At 41.3% G+C, this 22797-nt stretch overlaps 12 non-coding genes across 12 annotated transcripts; all 12 read left to right on the top strand.

The window, feature by feature from the left end:
- Window positions 1-36: 36 nt before the first annotated feature.
- On the top strand, window positions 37-108 carry TRNAE-CUC (transfer RNA glutamic acid (anticodon CUC)). Its single transcript has one exon. It is a non-coding gene; the product is annotated as a tRNA-Glu (tRNA).
- Window positions 109-591: 483 nt separating this feature from the next.
- TRNAE-CUC (transfer RNA glutamic acid (anticodon CUC)) lies at window positions 592-663 on the top strand. The gene has a single exon. It is a non-coding gene; the product is annotated as a tRNA-Glu (tRNA).
- A 485-nt stretch (window positions 664-1148) lies between these two features.
- TRNAE-CUC (transfer RNA glutamic acid (anticodon CUC)) lies at window positions 1149-1220 on the top strand. Its single transcript has one exon. It is a non-coding gene; the product is annotated as a tRNA-Glu (tRNA).
- Window positions 1221-1695: 475 nt separating this feature from the next.
- TRNAE-CUC (transfer RNA glutamic acid (anticodon CUC)) lies at window positions 1696-1767 on the top strand. Its single transcript has one exon. It is a non-coding gene; the product is annotated as a tRNA-Glu (tRNA).
- Window positions 1768-2250: 483 nt separating this feature from the next.
- TRNAE-CUC (transfer RNA glutamic acid (anticodon CUC)) lies at window positions 2251-2322 on the top strand. The gene has a single exon. It is a non-coding gene; the product is annotated as a tRNA-Glu (tRNA).
- A 475-nt stretch (window positions 2323-2797) lies between these two features.
- TRNAE-CUC (transfer RNA glutamic acid (anticodon CUC)) lies at window positions 2798-2869 on the top strand. The gene has a single exon. It is a non-coding gene; the product is annotated as a tRNA-Glu (tRNA).
- Window positions 2870-3352: 483 nt separating this feature from the next.
- Window positions 3353-3424, top strand: TRNAE-CUC (transfer RNA glutamic acid (anticodon CUC)). The gene has a single exon. It is a non-coding gene; the product is annotated as a tRNA-Glu (tRNA).
- A 1020-nt stretch (window positions 3425-4444) lies between these two features.
- On the top strand, window positions 4445-4516 carry TRNAE-CUC (transfer RNA glutamic acid (anticodon CUC)). The gene has a single exon. It is a non-coding gene; the product is annotated as a tRNA-Glu (tRNA).
- A 487-nt stretch (window positions 4517-5003) lies between these two features.
- Window positions 5004-5075, top strand: TRNAE-CUC (transfer RNA glutamic acid (anticodon CUC)). The gene has a single exon. It is a non-coding gene; the product is annotated as a tRNA-Glu (tRNA).
- Window positions 5076-6104: 1029 nt separating this feature from the next.
- Window positions 6105-6176, top strand: TRNAE-CUC (transfer RNA glutamic acid (anticodon CUC)). Its single transcript has one exon. It is a non-coding gene; the product is annotated as a tRNA-Glu (tRNA).
- A 1020-nt stretch (window positions 6177-7196) lies between these two features.
- TRNAE-CUC (transfer RNA glutamic acid (anticodon CUC)) lies at window positions 7197-7268 on the top strand. The gene has a single exon. It is a non-coding gene; the product is annotated as a tRNA-Glu (tRNA).
- A 483-nt stretch (window positions 7269-7751) lies between these two features.
- On the top strand, window positions 7752-7823 carry TRNAE-CUC (transfer RNA glutamic acid (anticodon CUC)). Its single transcript has one exon. It is a non-coding gene; the product is annotated as a tRNA-Glu (tRNA).
- The last annotated feature ends 14974 nt before the right edge of the window (window positions 7824-22797 follow it).

Here is a 22797-nt window from a genome sequence, read left to right as displayed (position 1 = left end):
TTTTTTTTAATATTACATACACAAAACCTTATCTGCTCCCATATGGTCTAGCGGTTAGGATTCCTGGTTCTCACCCAGGTGGCCAGGGTTCGACTCCCGGTATGGGAATGAGCCTCCATTTAGACTTGAACCTGCATTAGATGGTTGAGTGGGTCAGTTTAATGTTTCTGGATGAAAGTGCTTTTGTAGCTAAAAATCTGAATGTGCCTTTTCTTCATTTTGCACAAGATACTATTTTGGCTTAAGGTTTTGAATAATTCCCATCTCTCCCTTATCACTCCAAGTTGTCAAGGAAGTCAGAAGCACCATTGTCCTCTCCGTCAATTTGGCTTTCCTTCATTTTTGATTGATAATGTTTTGGCATTCAATGTAAAAGAGCTGTGGCCTTCAAGTCTGGTGGAAGAGAAAAGCCATGAAAATAGGAAAGAAATGTACCCCATTTGAAGTTCAAACTAAGACTGACACACTACCTACTGCACTAGTGAGACCAGACATTTTCACCCCATCGCAACATGGATAAATTAAAGCAAGTAATTACTTTTTACTTTATTTTTTATTTTTTTTATATTACATACACAAAACCTTATCTGCTCCCATATGGTCTAGCGGTTAGGATTCCTGGTTCTCACCCAGGTGGCCCGTGTTCGACTCCCGGTATGGGAATGAGCCTCCATTTAGACTTGAACCTGCATTCGATGGTCGAGTGGGTCAGTTTAATGTTTCTGGATGAAAGTGCTTTTGTAGCTAAAAATCTGAATGTGCCTTTTCTTCATTTTGCACAAGATACTATTTTGGCTTTAAGTTTTGAATAATTCCCATCTCTCCCTTATCACTCCAAGTTGTCAAGGAAGTCAGAAGCACCATTGTCCTCTCCGTCAATTTGGCTTTCCTTCATTTTTGATTGATAATGTTTTGGCATTCAATGTAAAAGAGCTGTGGCCTTCAAGTCTGGTGGAAGAGAAAAGCCATGAAAATAGGAAAGAAATGTACCCCATTTGAAGTTCAAACTAAGACTGACACACTACCTACTGCACTAGTGAGACCAGACATTTTCACCCCATCGCAACATGGATAAATTAAAGCAATTAATTACTTTTTACTTTATTTTTTTTTTTTTTTTAATATTACATACACATAACCTTATCTGCTCCCATATGGTCTAGCGGTTAGGATGCCTGGTTCTCACCCAGGTGGCCCGGGTTTGACTCCCGGTATGGGAATGAGCCTCCATTTAGACTTGAACCTGCATTCGATGGTCGAGTGGGTCAGTTTAATGTTTCTGGATGAAAGTGCTTTTGTGGCCAAAAATCTGAATGTGCCTTTTCTTCATTTTGCACATTTTGGCTTTAGGTTTTGAATAATTCCCATCTCTCCCTTATCACTCCAAGTTGTCAAGGAAGTCAGAATCACCATTGTCCTCTCCGTCAATTTGGCTTTCCTTCATTTTTGATTGATAATGTTTTGGCATTCAATGTAAAAGAGCTGTGGCCTTCAAGTCTGGTGGAAGAGAAAAGCCATGAAAATAGGAAAGAAATGTACCCCATTTGAAGTTCAAACTAAGACTGACACACTATCTACTGCACTAGCGAGACCAGACATTTTCACCCCATCGCAACATGGATAAATTAAAGCAAGTAATTACTTTTTACTTTATTAATTTTTTTTTTAATATTACATACACAAAACCTTATCTGCTCCCATATGGTCTAGCGGTTAGGATTCCTGGTTCTCACCCAGGTGGCCAGGGTTCGACTCCCGGTATGGGAATGAGCCTCCATTTAGACTTGAACCTGCATTAGATGGTTGAGTGGGTCAGTTTAATGTTTCTGGATGAAAGTGCTTTTGTAGCTAAAAATCTGAATGTGCCTTTTCTTCATTTTGCACAAGATACTATTTTGGCTTAAGGTTTTGAATAATTCCCATCTCTCCCTTATCACTCCAAGTTGTCAAGGAAGTCAGAAGCACCATTGTCCTCTCCGTCAATTTGGCTTTCCTTCATTTTTGATTAATAATGTTTTGGCATTCAATGTAAAAGAGCTGTGGCCTTCAAGTCTGGTGGAAGAGAAAAGCCATGAAAATAGGAAAGAAATGTACCCCATTTGAAGTTCAAACTAAGACTGACACACTACCTACTGCACTAGTGAGACCAGACATTTTCACCCCATCGCAACATGGATAAATTAAAGCAAGTAATTACTTTTTACTTTATTTTTTTTTTTTTTTATATCACATACACAAAACCTTATCTGCTCCCATATGGTCTAGCGGTTAGGATTCCTGGTTCTCACCCAGGTGGCCCGGGTTCGACTCCCGGTATGGGAATGAGCCTCCATTTAGACTTGAACCTGCATTCGATGGTCGAGTGGGACAGTTTAATGTTTCTGGATGAAAGTGCTTTTGTGGCCAAAAATCTGAATGTGCCTTTTCTTCATTTTGCACATTTTGGCTTTTAGGTTTTGAATAATTCCCATCTCTCCCTTATCACTCCAAGTTGTCAAGGAAGTCAGAAGCACCATTGTCCTGTCCGTCAATTTGGCTTTCCTTCATTTTTGATTGATAATGTTTTGGCATTCAATGTAAAAGAGCTGTGGCCTTCAAGTCTGGTGGAAGAAAAAAGCCATGAAAATAGGAAAGAAAAGTACCCCATTTGAAGTTCAAACTAAGACTGACACACTACCTACTGCACTAGCGAGACCAGACATTTTCACCCCATCGCAACATGGATAAATTAAAGAAAGTAATGACTTTTTACTTTATTAATTTTTTTTTTATATTACATACACAAAACCTTATCTGCTCCCATATGGTCTAGCGGTTAGGATTCCTGGTTCTCACCCAGGTGGCCCGGTTTCGACTCCCGGTATGGGAATGAGCCTCCATTTAGACTTGAACCTGCATTAGATGGTTGAGTGGGTCAGTTTAATGTTTCTGGATGAAAGTGCTTTTGTAGCTAAAAATCTGAATGTGCCTTTTCTTCATTTTGCACAAGATACTATTTTGGCTTTAGGTTTTGAATAATTCCCATCTCTCCCTTATCACTCCAAGTTGTCAAGGAAGTCAGAAGCACCATTGTCCTCTCCGTCAATTTGGCTTTCCTTCATTTTTGATTGATAATGTTTTGGCATTCAATGTAAAAGAGCTGTGGCCTTCAAGTCTGGTGGAAGAAAAAAGCCATGAAAATAGGAAAGAAAAGTACCCCATTTGAAGTTCAAACTAAGACTGACACACTACCTACTGCACTAGCGAGACCAGACATTTTCACCCCATCGCAACATGGATAAATTAAAGCAAGTAATGACTTTTTACTTTATTAATTTTTTTTTTTATATTACATACACGAAACCTTATCTGCTCCCATATGGTCTAGCGGTTAGGATTCCTGGTTCTCACCCAGGTGGCCCGGGTTCGACTCCCGGTATGGGAATGAGCCTCCATTTAGACTTGAACCTGCATTCGATGGTCGAGTGGGTCAGTTTAATGTTTCTGGATGAAAGTGCTTTTGTGGCCAAAAATCTGAATGTGCCTTTTCTTCATTTTGCACATTTTGGCTTTAGGTTTTGAATAATTCCCATCTATCCCTTATCACTCCAAGTTGTCAAGGAAGTCAGAAGCACCATTGTCCTGTCCGTCAATTTGGCTTTCCTTCATTTTTGATTGATAATGTTTTGGCATTCAATGTAAAAGAGCTGTGGCCTTCAAGTCTGGTGGAAGAAAAAAGCCATGAAAATAGGAAAGAAAAGTACCCCATTTGAAGTTCAAACTAAGACTGACACACTACCTACTGCACTAGCGAGACCAGACATTTTCACCCCATCGCAACATGGATAAATTAAAGAAAGTAATGACTTTTTACTTTATTATTTTTTTTTTTATATTACATACACGAAACCTTATCTGCTCCCATATGGTCTAGCGGTTAGGATTCCTGGTTGTGGCCCGGGTTCGACTCCCGGTATGGGAATGAGCCTCCATTTAGACTTGAACCTGCATTAGATGGTTGAGTGGGTCAGTTTAATGTTTCTGGATGAAAGTGCTTTAGTAGCTAAAAATCTGAATGTGCCTTTTCTTCATTTTGCACAAGATACTATTTTGGCTTTAGGTTTTGAATAATTACCATCTCTCCCTTATCACTCCAAGTTGTCAAGGAAGTCAGAAGCACCATTGTCCTCTCCGTCAATTTGGCTTTCCTTCATTTTTGATTGATAATGTTTTGGCATTCAATGTAAAAGAGCTGTGGCCTTCAAGTCTGGTGGAAGAGAAAAGCCATGAAAATAGGAAAGAAATGTACCCCATTTGAAGTTCAAACTAAGACTGACACACTACCTACTGCACTAGTGAGACCAGACATTTTCACCCCATCGCAACATGGATAAATTAAAGCAAGTAATTACTTTTTACTTTATTTTTTTTTTTTTTTATATTACATACACAAAACCTTATCTGCTCCCATATGGTCTAGCGGTTAGGATTCCTGGTTCTCACCCAGGTGGCCCGGGTTCGACTCCTGGTATGGGAATGAGCCTCCATTTAGACTTGAACCTGCATTCGATGGTTGAGTGGGTCAGTTTAATGTTTCTGGATGAAAGTGCTTTTGTGGCCAAAAATCTGAATGTGCCTTTTCTTCATTTTGCACAAGATACTATTTTGGCTTTAGGTTTTGAATAATTACCATCTCTCCCTTATCACTCCAAGTTGTCAAGGAAGTCAGAAGCACCATTGTCCTCTCCGTCAATTTGGCTTTCCTTCATTTTTGATTGATAATGTTTTGGCATTCAATGTAAAAGAGCTGTGGCCTTCAAGTCTGGTGGAAGAGAAAAGCCATGAAAATAGGAAAGAAATGTACCCCATTTGAAGTTCAAACTAAGACTGACACACTACCTACTGCACTAGTGAGACCAGACATTTTCACCCCATCGCAACATGGATAAATTAAAGCAAGTAATTACTTTTTACTTTATTTTTTTTTATTTTTTTTTATATTACATACACAAAACCTTATCTGCTCCCATATGGTCTAGCGGTTAGGATTCCTGGTTCTCACCCAGGTGGCCCGGGTTCGACTCCTGGTATGGGAATGAGCCTCCATTTAGACTTGAATCTGCATTCGATGGTTGAGTGGGTCAGTTTAATGTTTCTGGATGAAAGTGCTTTTGTGGCCAAAAATCTGAATGTGCCTTTTCTTCATTTTGCACAAGATACTATTTTGGCTTTAGGTTTTGAATAATTCCCATCTCTCCCTTATCACTCCAAGTTGTCAAGGAAGTCAGAAGCACCATTGTCCTGTCCGTCAATTTGGCTTTCCTTCATTTTTGATTGATAATGTTTTGGCATTCAATGTAAAAGAGCTGTGGCCTTCAAGTCTGGTGGAAGAAAAAAGCCATGAAAATAGGAAAGAAAAGTACCCCATTTGAAGTTCAAACTAAGACTGACACACTACCTACTGCACTAGCGAGACCAGACATTTTCACCCCATCGCAACATGGATAAATTAAAGCAAGTAATGACTTTTTACTTTATTAATTTTTTTTTTTATATTACATACACGAAACCTTATCTGCTCCCATATGGTCTAGCGGTTAGGATTCCTGGTTGTGGCCCGGGTTCGACTCCCGGTATGGGAATGAGCCTCCATTTAGACTTGAACCTGCATTAGATGGTTGAGTGGGTCAGTTTAATGTTTCTGGATGAAAGTGCTTTTGTAGCTAAAAATCTGAATGTGCCTTTTCTTCATTTTGCACAAGATACTATTTTGGCTTTAGGTTTTGAATAATTCCCATCTCTCCCTTATCACTCCAAGTTGTCAAGGAAGTCAGAAGCACCATTGTCCTCTCCGTCAATTTGGCTTTCCTTCATTTTTGATTGATAATGTTTTGGCATTCAATGTAAAAGAGCTGTGGCCTTCAAGTCTGGTGGAAGAGAAAAGCCATGAAAATAGGAAAGAAATGTACCCCATTTGAAGTTCAAACTAAGACTGACACACTACCTACTGCACTAGTGAGACCAGACATTTTCACCCCATCGCAACATGGATAAATTAAAGCAAGTAATGACTTTTTACTTTATTAATTTTTTTTTTTATATTACATACACGAAACCTTATCTGCTCCCATATGGTCTAGCGGTTAGGATTCCTGGTTCTCACCCAGGTGGCCCGGGTTCGACTCCCGGTATGGGAATGAGCCTCCATTTAGACTTGAACCTGCATTCGATGGTCGAGTGGGTCAGTTTAATGTTTCTGGATGAAAGTGCTTTTGTGGCCAAAAATCTGAATGTGCCTTTTCTTCATTTTGCACATTTTGGCTTTAGGTTTTGAATAATTCCCATCTATCCCTTATCACTCCAAGTTGTCAAGGAAGTCAGAAGCACCATTGTCCTGTCCGTCAATTTGGCTTTCCTTCATTTTTGATTGATAATGTTTTGGCATTCAATGTAAAAGAGCTGTGGCCTTCAAGTCTGGTGGAAGAAAAAAGCCATGAAAATAGGAAAGAAAAGTACCCCATTTGAAGTTCAAACTAAGACTGACACACTACCTACTGCACTAGCGAGACCAGACATTTTCACCCCATCGCAACATGGATAAATTAAAGAAAGTAATGACTTTTTACTTTATTATTTTTTTTTTTATATTACATACACGAAACCTTATCTGCTCCCATATGGTCTAGCGGTTAGGATTCCTGGTTGTGGCCCGGGTTCGACTCCCGGTATGGGAATGAGCCTCCATTTAGACTTGAACCTGCATTAGATGGTTGAGTGGGTCAGTTTAATGTTTCTGGATGAAAGTGCTTTAGTAGCTAAAAATCTGAATGTGCCTTTTCTTCATTTTGCACAAGATACTATTTTGGCTTTAGGTTTTGAATAATTACCATCTCTCCCTTATCACTCCAAGTTGTCAAGGAAGTCAGAAGCACCATTGTCCTCTCCGTCAATTTGGCTTTCCTTCATTTTTGATTGATAATGTTTTGGCATTCAATGTAAAAGAGCTGTGGCCTTCAAGTCTGGTGGAAGAGAAAAGCCATGAAAATAGGAAAGAAATGTACCCCATTTGAAGTTCAAACTAAGACTGACACCCTACCTACTGCACTAGTGAGACCAGACATTTTCACCCCATCACAACATGGATAAATTAAAGCAAGTAATTACTTTTTACTTTATTTTTTTTTTTTTTTATATTACATACACAAAACCTTATCTGCTCCCATATGGTCTAGCGGTTAGGATTCCTGGTTCTCACCCAGGTGGCCCGGGTTCGACTCCTGGTATGGGAATGAGCCTCCATTTAGACTTGAACCTGCATTCGATGGTTGAGTGGGTCAGTTTAATGTTTCTGGATGAAAGTGCTTTTGTGGCCAAAAATCTGAATGTGCCTTTTCTTCATTTTGCACAAGATACTATTTTGGCTTTAGGTTTTGAATAATTCCCATCTCTCCCTTATCACTCCAAGTTGTCAAGGAAGTCAGAAGCACCATTGTCCTCTCCGTCAATTTGGCTTTCCTTCATTTTTGATTGATAATGTTTTGGCATTCAATGTAAAAGAGCTGTGGCCTTCAAGTCTGGTGGAAGAAAAAAGCCATGAAAATAGGAAAGAAAAGTACCCCATTTGAAGTTCAAACTAAGACTGACACACTACCTACTGCACTAGCGAGACCAGACATTTTCACCCCATCGCAACATGGATAAATTAAAGCAAGTAATGACTTTTTACTTTATTAATTTTTTTTTTTATATTACATACATGAAACCTTATCTGCTCCCATATGGTCTAGCGGTTAGGATTCTTGGTTCTCACCTAGGTGGCCCGGGTTTGACTCCCGGTATGGGAATGAGCCTCCATTTAGACTTGAACCTGCATTAGATGGTTGAGTGGGTCAGTTTAATGTTTCTGGATGAAAGTGCATTTGTAGCTAAAAATCTGAATGTGCCTTTTCTTCATTTTGCACAAGATACTATTTTGGCTTAATTATAAAAATGTCAGACAAAGGTGGCAACGTCACGGTGATGTATAAGAAAGATTACGAACAATCAATCATCAACATGTTATCTGACGAAACCACCTATAAAATCCTGGCTAGAAATCCGGTCGATGCAATCAAACATCAGATGAAAAAATTACTTGATGATGGGCAACAAGGAGGTTTCATTACCCAGAAACAAAAAGTTTTCATTTACATCGAACAACCTATTACTCCTATAATCCATGCGCTTCCAAAGATCCACAAACAAACAGTGCCTCCACCAATGAGACCAATTGTCTCTGGTATCGGATCAATCCTTGAAAGGCTGTCAGAATGGCTGGATACATTATTACAGCCTCTAGCACAAAAAACACCTGGCTTTTTAAAGGACACAAAACATGTTCTCAATTTATTACACAATAAATGCTGGGAAAAGAATTTTACCTGGCTCACATGTGATGTTGTATCACTATACACATCAATCCCACATGAAATAGCCTATACTGCTCTTGATTACCATCTGTCGAAACATAGTACTTATGAAAAAAAATTTCAATCTTTTATTCTAGAAGTACTTATGTTCCTGTTAACTAATAACTATTTCCAATTTGATACTAAATATTATTTACAACTTAAAGGCGTGTCAATGGGGGCCAAGTTTTCCCCATCAGTAGCCAACTTGGTGATGTCATGGTGGGAACAATTCGACATTTTTTCTTCCGACAATACATACAGCAACTGCATAGAATGGTACGGCAGATATATCGATGACATTTTGATTATCTGGAAAGGGAACACTGACATCATCCCTAAATTCGTGGAAGCTCTCAATGACAACCAGTGCAACCTCAAATTCACTTACCATCATGATACCTCACACATCATATTCCTAGATTTGGAATTAAAAGGTGATAAAGGCCAAGTCATATCCACCAAAACCCATCGAAAACCTACAGCTTCAAATAACATACTCCATGCGGAAAGTGACCATACAAAACATACCATCAAAGCCATACCTCTGGGTGAAATGCATCGTGCAAAAAGAAACTGTACCTCCCAGAACCAATTTGAGATAGAACAAAAACAAATAAGTACTAGACTCCAAGAAAGAGGCTACCCAAAATGGTCACTAAGCAGAGCCCGCAATATCATGACTAAGAAACCCAGAAGCCAACTTCTTGGTCACCACAAAATCCCTGATAAAAGACAAGAACCACAACCTGTTGTTAACCAACCCACACTGATTTTACAACAAAGTAACCAATTCACAAAAATCAAAAATATAGTTAACAACTACTTACCCATTCTCATGGAAGATGACACCTTGTGTACAATCTTGTCTGGAGGCTGTAGAATAGTGGCAAAAAAAGCCCCTTCCTTAGGCAATACTCTATCTCCATCTCTGTTTACATCTAACGAAAACACAAAAACAACGTGGTTGGAAACCAAAGGCTTCTACAGATGTGGCCACCATCCTTGCAAAGTCTGTTCTTACGCATATCCAACTAAAAACTTCAGCAATTCTACACAAACAGACACTTTCAACATTCAGAGTTACATCAATTGTAATTCTGTTTCAGTTATCTACCTAATCGAGTGTACAGAATGCCACTTAAAATATGTAGGCTGCACAAATCGGAAATTTAAGATAAGAATCTTAGAACATCTCAGCTACATAAGAAATGCAAACATTCTCAACATATTTAATGCGTCTAAACATTTCATTTCTCACCACAATAGAAATACCAAAACCTTTCGTTAAACACATTTGAGAGAAGTCTATTGGATTTATAGGTTAAATACAAGATACCCAGAAGGTCTGAATTTAAAGAAAGAACTAATGTACCTCTATTAATCCATCAATAATAATAAAAATAATAACAATAAAAAAACAGCATCTCAACATAATGCATATGTTCCGAGAGTGCATAGCACATACTAGGTTACCATGTTCCAAGTTTCTTCAAGGTATACATATAATCCCATTTATATGTTACAAAATTCCCATTATGTACATGCATAATATTTGTTAATTGCTATGTACATAGTAACCCTCACATCACTCAGCCCTTGTTGTTGTCCTACCTACACTTCTCCACATCTTATCCTCGCCATTACAAAAAGCGCCCTGCCTAAATATTATAAAATTATCGGTTATCATACATATGTCACAAAAATACACAAAAAACAAAAAATAATAAAAAATATAATAAACAAATGACAAATATAGAATAACATATGACATATATGGGACAATAGCTGTATATAATAAACCTCAAAGTCAAAGAGACTAAATTAATTTTTTGGACAAATTACATCTATTAACAGCAACACAACTCTTTTGATTTTTTTAAACCAGTGTCAATACGCAACATCTCATTATCACTATTGATATAAGACTCATTTTTGATATAAGTACTGACCAGCAGCAAAGAACGCCTACGATTCGTCTTCGTCCAACAAAATCGGCACGGAAGTATGATCAAGCTGGCTACTGTCTCCCACTTCATACTTCAAAACGAGTCCTGGAACGCAAAAAATCCAATAATTTTACAAACACGCAATTTGATACGATTTTTACATTGCATAGAAGTTTTATTAATGAAATACAAAGCAGAATTTTGAATAAATCCTGTATACAAAAGCACACTAAACAATACCAAGTCACGGTTACCTGACACTCATTTCCGGTGCTTGCGTTCCAAAGGTAGTCATGACCATGACACGCAATCACCACCAAAAATCAGCTGTCCCACCAACGAAGTATAAATCTGACAGCGCGCTCATTTTGAAACCTACCACAGCCAAGTTTAAGGACGCGGCAGTCGTCCGAAACGCGTAGGCCTAGAGGATACCACCCCTCCACTTCTTACACACCCAGGACCCAATACAACTGGACTTTCCTTTTAATCTAAACCAATTAAACTTGGAAAATATTTTTCCATTTTAACGCTACTCAGCGCTGGATCCTACCTCCCTTCCTTTTCTCTTATTCAACTCCTTGTTGTATCAGTCAATATCCATGAGGGTAAGTTAATTACTGAGCTTTTTGTCAAAACAACGGATAGGAATAATCTGTTAACGTTTAATAGTAATCATCCACGCTCTATGTTAAACAGGGCCGCCATCAGGGGGGTACTGGGGGTACTGCAGTGAGGGGCCCGGGCATAAATTAAAAAAAAAGGGGCCCGCACTCTGCCGCTGGAATTAATATACTCACGGCAGTGTGGCTCTTACGATTTCATTACGGTGAAAGGAACAGGTCCCATCACGAAGCAGGGGCCCGTTCATTACATCAGAATAACCGTAAGGGCCCGCTGGAGAGTGAGATGTGCCCGCCCCTCCTCCTCCACAACAGCGTGACAGCGTGTGGGGAGGAGACATCACAGCAGCGGGAGTTATGAGCTCAGCCTCGGAGGATACGTCCAGCAGCAGCAGCAGTCGTCGTCGTCTTCATCTTCTGACACAGTGAGTACTAATTTATGTCTGTGTCCGGCTGCTGCTGCCCGGAGCCTCCTGAAAAAATCTCCTCCTGCCCCCATAGAAAGTAAATATCTTCCCCACCTCTGTATTATGTTAACACTGCAGCATAGGATTGTATCAGCTCTGCGGCTCTTATCTCCCGTCCTGTGTAACATGTGGCAATAAACCTGTCTTCTCCCTCTGTTTACACAGGACAGGAGAAAAGAGCCGTTGTAGAGCTGAGTGATACAATCCTATGCTGCAGTGTAAACTAATACAGACGTGGGGAAGATTTTTGCTTTCTATGGGGAGGGGGTAGAGTTAGATGATGGGGGCAGGGAGATGATAATGGGGGCAGGGAGATGATAATGGGGGTAGAGTTAGATGATAATGGGGGTAGAGTTAGATGATAATGGGGGTAGAGTTAGATGATAATGGGGGCAGGGAGATGATAATGGGGGCAGGGAGATGATAATGGGGGTAGAGTTAGATGATAATGGGGGTAGAGTTAGATGATAATGGGGGTAGAGTTAGATGATAATGGGGGCAGGGAGATGATAATGGGGGCAGGGAGATGATAATGGGGGCAGGGAGATGATAATGGGGGCAGGGAGATGATAATGGGGGCAGGGAGATAATGGGGGCAGGGAGATGATAATGGGGGCAGGGAGATGATAATGGGGGCAGGGAGATGATAATAGGGGCAGGGAGATGATAATGGGGCAGGGAGATGATAATTGGGCAAGGAGATGATAATGGGGGCAGGGAGATGATAATGGGGGCAGGGAGATGATAATGGGGCAGGGAGATGGCATTGGGTAGGGAGGGAAATTATGCTAGAGTGGGAAGGAGATAATAATGGAGGGAGGATAGCACTTGAGTAGGGATGCACGATGCATCAAAACTTTGATACGGTTTCGATACCGTGCACCCCCAAACGGTTCGATACCGTTATTTCATGTATTTCGATACTAAGCTGTGCGGCCGCACAGCTCAATATTGTAATACATGAATGTATGAGAGCGGAGCTGTGGCTGTTTGATACAGTTACGGCCCCGCTCCGGAGTCCTGACATGTGCGCGCCGCCAGGATGATGCAATGCGGCCAGCGCTGTACTAATGAGTGGCGGCACTGAAAACAGAACATGGCGGGCGCACTACAAAACATGGGGAGGGGTAGAGGAAGGAGAGAGTATACCTGGGCAGGGGGAGAAAGCTTATACTGGAGGCAAAGTTAGCAACAGTCCTGAATTTGCATGTTCTGTCTTCAGTGCCTGAACCGCCGCTCATTAGTGCAGCGCTGCCCGCATCACCTCGTGCTGACCGCGTGCGGGGCGGGGCAATGGCTGTATTACACAGCCACAGTCCCACTCTATAAAGGCAGAGATCAAAGAAACCTCTCATCTCCTCCGCTATTCCCCTGAATGCTGCGATCAAAGCTGACTGCAGCATTCAGGGGAAAATAAGAAGGGGGGATGCCCCTTGGATCGCGTCCAGGAATCCCTGTGACGCGATTGAGGGACATACCATATATGGGCAGACAGCCAGGGTCCAATGAAGGACCCCAGGACTGTCCTACCATATTTCCTGTTAGGGCATACTCAGGTCTGTCCTAACAACTGCCTGTGTACTATCTGTATATAGATATATACCAGTACATTAAAGTTTACAAAATAAAGTAAAAACATAAAGTAATGTTAAATAAAAAAAATATACACCTACACCTTTTTTACAAAACACAGTAAAATAAGTCTCAATACATAAAATATACACATTCAGTATTGGCGCGGCCGTAATAACCTGCACAACAATTTTTTTGCGTCATTTATGATGTGTACGCTGTAAAAAAATAAAATAAAAACTTCTTTCACTTAATAATGTGGGGCACGAGGTGTGATGAATTTAACCTCCATGTGCCTCACATTAATAGTAATTAACCCCACCATGTACCTTACACCTTAACCCATTATAATTGATGAACATGATGGGGTTAATTACTATTAATGTGAGGCACATGGAGGTTAAACTTACCCTCACACCTCGCGCCTCACATAAGAAATGGAAGAACTGTTTTGTTTTTTTATTACTGTTGGCAAAGTATCGCTTTGTTATCGAAATTGCAATACTACACAAAGCATCGGTACCGAAGTCCAAATTCTGGTATCGTGACATCCCTCCACTGGAGGAGGCATTATACAATGGGGGGGGGGGGGGTAATAATTGGGTGAAAAGTGATGATATCTGAAGGGATGGGAGAAATTATACATGGGGAGGGGTAGAGGAAGGAGAGAGTATACCTGGGCAGGGGGAGAAAGCTTATACCGGAGGCAAAGTTAGCAACAGTCCTGAATTTGCAGGGACTGTCCTGAATCTACAGATGCAGTCCCGGCAAATTACTGTCCCAGACGTGTCTCAGCCACTGCCATATTCAGAGCAGGAAAGTATCAGCTCAATCAAGTATCAGCCCATCCAGGAGCGGAATCCCCGGCCAGAGAGTTGCCGACACTCTGGCCGGGGATTCCTCTCCTAGAGGTAGCCCCTGAGGTCACTGTCCATATATGGACAGTGAGGTCAGGGTCTCCTCCTGGACTGGAATCCCCTGTAGAGAGTGCCACACACTCCCCTGTAGTTAGCGCCAAACATACTCCCTGTAGATAGCGCCACACACACACTCCCCTGTAGATAGTGCCACACACTGCCCCCTGTAGATGGCACCAGACAATCCCATGTAGATAGAGCCACACCCACCCTGTAGATAGCGCCACACCCACCCCTGCAGATAGCACCACACACACCCGCCTGTACATAGCGCCACACACACCGCAGTACATAGTGCCACACACACCCCTGTAGATAGTGCCACACACCCCCCTGTAGATAGCGCCACACACAGCCCCCTGTAGATAGCGCCACACACAACCCCTGTAAATAGCGCTCCACACCACCTGTAGATAGCGCCACACACACCCCCCTGTAGATAGTACCACACACACCCCCCAGTAGATAGTGCCACACACACCGCCCTGTAGATAGTGCCACACAACCCCCCCCCTGTAGATAGTTCCACACACTGCCCCCTGTAGATAGCTCCAGACACAGCCCCCCTGTAGATAAAAGTCTAAATGCTAAAATCTGGCCACAGGTAGGGGTCTGGTGGAAAGGTGTCTGAATTACCTAACAGGTCTGGTCTAGGATCTGAATTTTTTTCTGGTTTGGTGTCTGAATTAATTTTGTTGTGTGGTTTTTACACAGATAACGTGTGTGCAGCGTGTGAAGAGAATGCAAAAGCATCATCCAGACATGCCCATGGCGGTGGGAGATCTTAGGGACTACATTTTGGTGAGTGACTCTCCTGTGTATAGGGCTTCAGTGCAATGATTTTTGTTTATATTGCCCTCCTACACCCTGACAGATTCTACACACACACACACACACACACACACACACACACACACACACACACACACACACACACACACACACACCTCTTCCCTGTCACTCCACAGAGCCCCTGTTAGGTTGCGTCTCCCCCTGGCTACCACTGCTACCTTCAGTTCTCCCAGCCCTGGCACTTAGTCTCTCCCCTTTGCCCTCCGACACCCACCTCCTGTCTCTGCCCTGCTCCGCCCCTTTACATTTCACCCCCCCTCCTAATAACGAGGGGGGCGGGGGCCCAGACTCATTGGCAGTATGGGGCCCAGAAATTCCTGATGGCAGCCCTGATGTTAAAAAGTCTCCCTACCAGTCAATACATTCGTGCTAAACGTATTACTAGTGTAGTAAGTAAATTGGATGATACCCTTCTTAATATGCAAAACAAATTTCTTCACAGGGGTTACCCGATATCATCCCTTAAACGTCAGAGGACTAAGGTGGAATCAATTGAGAGGGATACATTGTTAAAAACTAGAACGCGAGGGTCATTGCCTGCACGTATACCCTTTGTTACCACATTTGTGGAGAACAGTAATAGTATAAATAGTATTATACTTAAACATTCGCCCATGCTGAGATACAGCTTACCCCATATCCCTGAAATCCAAAATAATCCCCTCTTTTCATACCACAGGTCACCTAACCTACAAGATAGATTAGTACACTCTGACATAGGTCCTGGCAGAATACACAGACAAACCTACTTTACAAAGAGCCACATAGGTTGTTATCCCTGCCTCAATTGTGTTAATTGTTCGCTAATACAAAAGGGTCCAAAATTTATCGATCCTCACTCCAAACAATCTTATGACATAAGATTTTATTTGAATTGCTTTTCTGACCATGTCGTATATATATTGGAGTGTCCTTGTCACTTGTACGTTGGAGAAACTTCTCTTGAATTTAAAATACGGTTAAACCAACACCGTTATACCATCCGGAAAAAACGGTTGGATCTCCCAGTATCCTAGCACTACACAGAGGCAGGACATACGGAGAGAGAAATGCGGGTTTATCTAATTGATCACATACCAATTCCACGTAGGGGAGGTAATCGTATAAAAATGCTTAAATATAAAGAACTACAGTGGATAAAGAGACTACAGACATTGCGACCTAACGGTCTCAATGTTGACTTTGTCACACATGGTGTAATCTAGAAACTTGCTTGCCCACAGGGAGGGGTGCGTTGGTCATACACCCTCTGTGTATTTGAATCAGTGTATTGAATATGAATATAATATCTTGTAACTTACAATATTGTGTATCTCTTTCAGATCACTTATAAAGAATTTTTCAAGTACCTACCATGTTTACTATGGATCCATGTGCCGACACGTAAAAATATGTTTAGAAGTATTTTTATTCTTCATTGACAACACCATATGCGCCAATTTTTTTCTACATTTGTTATCTACACATCATTTTCAAAAGTATGCAGAATAAAGAAATCTTTTATTTTGAAGCTTATAAGTAATTGTTCTTGTCATTGTACACACAGTGCGTTAAATTAGCGTTTTTGTACAAATATGGACGGATTGTTCATTTGCGTTCACACAATATCTTTTTCATATTGATCTAATAATAAGATGTCTTTTATCGTCTTACGTAATTTATTATTGATATAATGTATCTCGGCTATTGATATGGCTTTCACTATGAATACTATTCACATTTATCTATGGTCCTCAGCAGGTCATTATGATATATACATATCACATACGTGCTGCATGATGAAACAATCCCAGTTAGAGCTTCCCTTACCAAGATGGCCACTGATGGCTTTCTATGTAGCTGTACGCATGCGCGGAACAGCGTTTTATACCTTTATATATTATAACTCCTTAGATGCATATTATATTCTTATATCTTGCATCTAGAAAGCCATTAATATTATCTATCTATTATAATTAGGCTATTATATTCTTTATTCGTATATGTGCGCCGCTCCGTGCGATGCAATCATTACATACCTAGATTCCTGTACCAAAATGGCCACCGCGGGCTTCAAACTTATTATGCGTATGCGCGGAATAGCGCCCTAGACCAACAGTTATGCGTCAAAGAAAGGCACCGTTTTTCTCCCAAAGCACCGGAAACTATCGGGAACATGGATCCAAGGTATCACATGGCATTTGTTTTTACATTTTACACATTATATACACATGTGAACATTTATTGTTGTGTTTGCCAATTAGCACATAAGTTTTAATGTATACTGTGTTTCCAACCTTTATGAGGATGTTCATGTGTCTTATGTCACAATGTTGCACATTTGCATATTTTATTATCAATATTATGATTGTAATATTGTTTATTTTGATATTTCATTTTAATCACTTGTTAATGAGATCATTTGTCTGGTCTCCATATATTTCACTTGTCTTGCACTGTTTGTATGCTTGAAAAAGGCTCCAGATGTAGAGCCGAAACGTTGCACAAGGGCTAATAAAAAGGCCATTTTTTTCATATCACTTGGAGTGCTGCCTATTTTTGGACGACTAAACCTAATTATAGTGATGGATCCCTAACGCTAAACCTAACTACGGTGACGGATTCCTGACGCTAAACCTAACTAACTGTGACTGATTCCTGATGCTAAATTCCCTGACGCTATACCTGACGGTTACCTGACACTAACTAACCCTAATACTAAACTATCTGCTGACTTTCTAAACTGACTTTTTTTTGTTTTTACTATATTTTATAAAGAAAATTAAAAAAAAAAATCCAGGGACCAGGGAAATGTGGCCCTGAAGACTCAAAAGTGGTCAGTGATAGAGATCACTGACCAAAAGCGTGGGTGACAAGGGGAACACAAGGGGAACACAAGGACAGGAGTGGGAAGTGGATACAAGTTGGTAAAAGCAAAGAAATACATGATATATTTGTTCTTTTTTTAACTGCTCTGCTCTGACTCTCTCCACAACCGCTCTCCTCGAACAGAGAGCGGGTGCGGCAGGATCTGAGGTCAAAGCAGGAAATTACGTATGCGATCGCTGCTATTGGCCGGTCATCACTAACTAACAAATAGCAGCGATCGCGAAGGCGGGACCACTATTATTGGTCCCTGCACACTGAGCTGTGATAGGCTAATAGCTGTGATAGCCTGTCGGGAACAGCAGGCATCACAGCTTGGTGAAACGCCGGGGGAAAATGGCGATGCATTTTCCCCTGGACGTACTATTCCTGCGCATTTGTCCCCCATTTGTGCATTGATGTTTCAGTGGGGTGCTGTTTGCAGAAATACTTACCGATCCGTGCATCACGTCGTTTTCGGGGTCCAGCACCGCCCACATGATCTTCATTCTGACCTGGTCTGGAATCCCTGTGCTTTTAAGAAAACGGGAACTCAGGTTCACAATGCATTCCTATGGGAGCCAGAACGAATGCATTGTGAGCCTGAGTTCCGGTTTCCTCAAAAGCACGTGTGATTCCAGACCAGGTCAGAATGTGATCACGTGGGCGGTGCTGGACCCAAAAAACGATGTGATGCACGGATCGGTAAGTATTTCTGCACACAGCACCCCACTGAAACACCAGTGTACAAATTGAGGGAGAAATAACAAAAAAAAATTAATTGTGGAGGTGCGCCTTTTACCGGAAATTTGGTGGCACTGTTGTTTATGTGGTGTTGTGCTGACGCTGTTCATTGATGGCACTGTTAATGGGGGCACCCTGACTGTGTTGTTAGTTTAGGCACTTAGTTATGGGGCTGTGGCATGCATTTATTTAAATTGAAAAAAATTCTAGTCACTGATCCTAGATAATTAAAAAACATACAAGTGTGTGCTTTACGTATTACGTCCTTGTTCCAGAGGTTCATTGATTTCTGAAGTGGGATATATGTGCGTTGACCTGGATAGCCAACCTGATTCTTTTTTCAGGACGATTTATCCAAAAATCACGGACGGCCAACATTTTTTACTGACTAATTAGTATACCATAATAAATCATAAAAATAAGTCATTTCTATAGCTTTGAAAATTGATCTGAACTTATCAGCAGCATGTAATGTAACCTCTGAAATTATTATAATTACAATCCCACATCTGTACAAGTTCCTAAAAATTCCAAAAAATCACGGACACATCAATTTTTTTAAATTCAGCCAGTTTTATTACAGGTATCCAATGCCATCAACAAGCTGGAACAAAGATGTCCGTCAATGTGAAGTTAAATATTTTAGGATGTTTTTCCAGCCCAATAGCGTTGCCCAAATCTGATGAACGGATCCAGGCACAGTAGACATCCAATGGCTCTGGTGTCCCATTCCTTGTAGTGAAAGATGATCACTTTTCTATGGTGGTATTGTGGTCACCTTTTATCTTACAGTTGATGAAAGATCTCGCAGTGGCCCACCTACAATCTGATTTATTGACCACAGCGTTTCTTTAGCAGTTCACTCAGTGTGTTCATGAATTCAGTGTGCTCCAGCTTTGGTATTTCCCTCCAGACAACTGGTTCCTGGGCCACAACGTTCTCCAGATCTGCGCTCTGTGCGGTGGTTCTTGCACTTTGCTCTTTCATAGCAGCATCTGCTTTTTGGGCCTCGTTTGTTAAATCTTTTTTCGGTGCGGTGACAAATGCACTCAACTCTAACTTCGGAGCAGCTGGTATCTGGGCCATATCATTTTTAATATGTTTCTTCGGTGCGGTTTTAAATGCACTCAGGTCTAGCTTCGGAGCAGCTGGTATCTGGGCCACATCGATTTTTGGATCTTTCTTTGGTGCAGTGGTAAATGCACTCAGGTCTAGCTTCGGAGCAGCCGGTATCTGGACCACATCGATATTTGGATCTTTCTTTGGTGCAGTGGTAAATGCACTCAGGTCTAGCTTCGGAGCAGCCGGTATCTGGACCACATTGATTTTTGGATCTTTCTTTGGTGCGGTGGTAAATTCAATCGGGTCTAGCTTCGGAGCAGCTGGTATCTGAGCCACATCATTTTTAATATCTTTCTTTGGTGCGGTCATAAATGCACTCAGGTCTAGCTTTGGAGCAGCTGGTATCTGGGCCATATCGTCTTTTAGCTTTTCCTTTGGTGTGGTGGTAAATGCACTCAGGTCTAGCTTCGGAGCAGCTGGTATCTGGACCACATCGATTTTTGGATCTTTCTTTGGTGTGGTGGTAAATGCACTCAGGTCTAGCTTCGGAGCAGCTGGTATCTGGGCCACATCGTCTTTTAGCTTTTCCTTTGGTGAGCTGGTATTTGCAGCTGGCTTTTCCACAACAACTTCCTTTAGCTCATCCTCCATTGGCTGTTGGTGCAATTTGTAGCTGTTTTTCTTACCACAGCATTTCTTTAGGTATTTTAGTGCAGTCATAATTGCACTCGGCTCTAGCTTCGGGGCAGCTGGTATGTGGGCCACATTGTTTTTTAGATCCTCGCTCGAAGCTGTGATTTTTACACTCAGCTCTTTCTTTGGAGCAGCCGGCTTCTCCACAACAACTTCCTTTAGCTCGCCCTCTGCTGGGTCCTGACGCACGAATTGGTGCAATTTGTATATAAAATATATCAGGGCCCCCATCACAGCGAACAGGAAGGCGTCAAATACTGCCACAGCGGTGTAAACAAGCATTTCCTCCAGAGTGGCAGCTGGCAGGGGCATGGTAGGGGTGGTCACTGTCCAGAAATGAATAATAAATAATAGTGAGACTTTACATACAGTATACCAGACGAGGACATTCTAAACATGCTGGGAATTGTAGTTTCACAACAGTTGGGCTCCATGCACACGAACCGCGGCCGCAAATCACCCGATAATCCACGGGAGAATTGCAGCCCCATTCTTTTGTATGGTCCCATGCACACGACCGTGATTTCCATAGAAAATAATGGATGCGGTCATGTGCACAGCCCTCAATTAGCGGGAGGCTTGCGGGTGACACTCAGCTGCCGGCCGACCCAAAATCATGGCCGTGCACATGGCTACGGTTGTGTGCATGAGGCCTTAGATAGTCTCAAGTTGGAGACCATTTTTGCACATCATTGACTTATACTTAGTAACAAAGCCCCCCCCATTAGAAAATTTCCATTACCTGCTGATCTTCTAGTGACCCGACCCTCTAGATCACACGGGGCGACCGTCAGCAAAATCAGTAGCAAAACTCTTACATCCATCATCATAATCTCTTTAATCAAAACCCTCAAATATCTCCAGCACATCCCCCGCATTATATAGTACTGGACAGGGTATTGCGATATCACTGGTATTGTGATGTCACCAACAGTGTATTGTGATATCACTGGTATTGTGATGTCACCAACAGTGCAGAGTTCTGATGATGTAATATGGGCGGGGCCTGAGTGAAGGGCAGTGCATGCAGGGATAATGTGACTGCTCTCATGTTTTTAAAATGTTTTTTCTTGGTTTTATATAAATCACAATAATTATATAATTCTGCAACTTTCTAATATGTTTTTCAAAATCTCTGCTTTCTGGCAGTGAATGTGAGCATTCTTGCTTAAATTCAGAGGCTGAAAACCTGTACAGACCTAATACGTCTCAAAGCTGAGGGTTTATTACATTTGTAGTCCATTTAGACAATCCTCTATGAGGTAAATACAGCAGCGGCACAAATTTCCCTCCTGTTCTGACAGTTTATTATATTAAGTCAGTGCGTGTAAATAAAGAAGGTCTGTAGCTGAGGCTCAGGTCTGTATAATACACAATGCAGCTGCTAAAGAACCTCTTCTTAAAGAGAGAGGGAGTGTTATATCATTAGCTGGCACAGAAGAAAGAAACTTCCTGCAAAAGCCATGTGAGACAGATAGGAAAAGATAGGCAGCGCCAATGTAGCGCCACTGGTCTCTTGTAACAGAACCCCCCCAAGTATAAATGCCCATTACCGGCTGTTCTTCTAGTTACCAGACCTTCTAGATCACATGGGGCGACAGTCAGCAAAATTAGCAGCAAAACTCTCACATCCATCATCATCATCATAATCATCATCTCCTTCTTCAAAACCCTCAACTGTCCCCAGCACATCCTTCACATTATGTAGGGCTGGACAGGGCATTGTGATGTCACTGGTATTGTGATGTCACGAACAGTTCTAGGTTCTGATAATGTCGTCATATGGGTGGGGCCTGAGTGACAGACCATGTGGGTGGTGCCTATGGGTTGAAAAAGCCCCAGGGCTGCCATAGCTATATGCCTATTAGGTCAGAAGCACGGCTTAATAGATTGTATGTCAGTTTATCACTGACAGACAATAATGCTTTGGTGTACGGAGCATACCACAGCATTATAATAGCGATCAGAAAATCGCATTGCGAAATCCCCTAGTGGGACAAAATAAAAAAATAATTATTTGAATAAAGTTTATTACAAAAAAGTAAAACTAAACAAAACAATTTTATTCCATGCAAAGTAATTTGGTTTTCAATAGATGGTGAAAAAAAAGGCACATATATGGTATCGCTGCAATTGTAACTACCCGTGTAATAAAATTAACTAGTTATTTAATGTGCACGGATAACCGAAGTAAAAAAAAACATGAAAAACTATGGCAAAATTTATTTTATTTTCCATTTCCTCCTTTAATTTTTTTTTAATAAAACCTAATCAATTTATATCTTCCCTGAAAATGGTTCTATTAAATAAATGGAACTCATCCTGCAAAAAACAAGCCCACATGCAACTTAGATGATGGAAAAATAAAAAAGTTAATGACTCTCTGAATTCAGTGAGGCAAAAACATTCGGCCACAATCGGCTCAGTAATGTAGGGGAGTAAACCCTGTAGTAATGAAGTTGTTAAGAAAGATTTCACAGAAAAAGTCTTTTTATTTTTTCCAGATGAATCCGAAAAATTAGATTCCACTTTTAAAGGGTAACTAAACGTTTGACAAACTTCTGACATGTCACAGTGAGACCCCCACCAATCACTAAAACAAAATGGCAGAAGCGCCCGCGTGAGCGCTCAGCTGCTTTGTGTCTGTT

Source organism: Rhinoderma darwinii, chromosome 3 (genome assembly GCF_050947455.1).
Source record: "Rhinoderma darwinii isolate aRhiDar2 chromosome 3, aRhiDar2.hap1, whole genome shotgun sequence".
In the NCBI taxonomy this organism is placed as follows: domain Eukaryota; kingdom Metazoa; phylum Chordata; class Amphibia; order Anura; family Rhinodermatidae; genus Rhinoderma; species Rhinoderma darwinii.
This window is presented reverse-complemented; position numbering and strand designations above follow the sequence as displayed.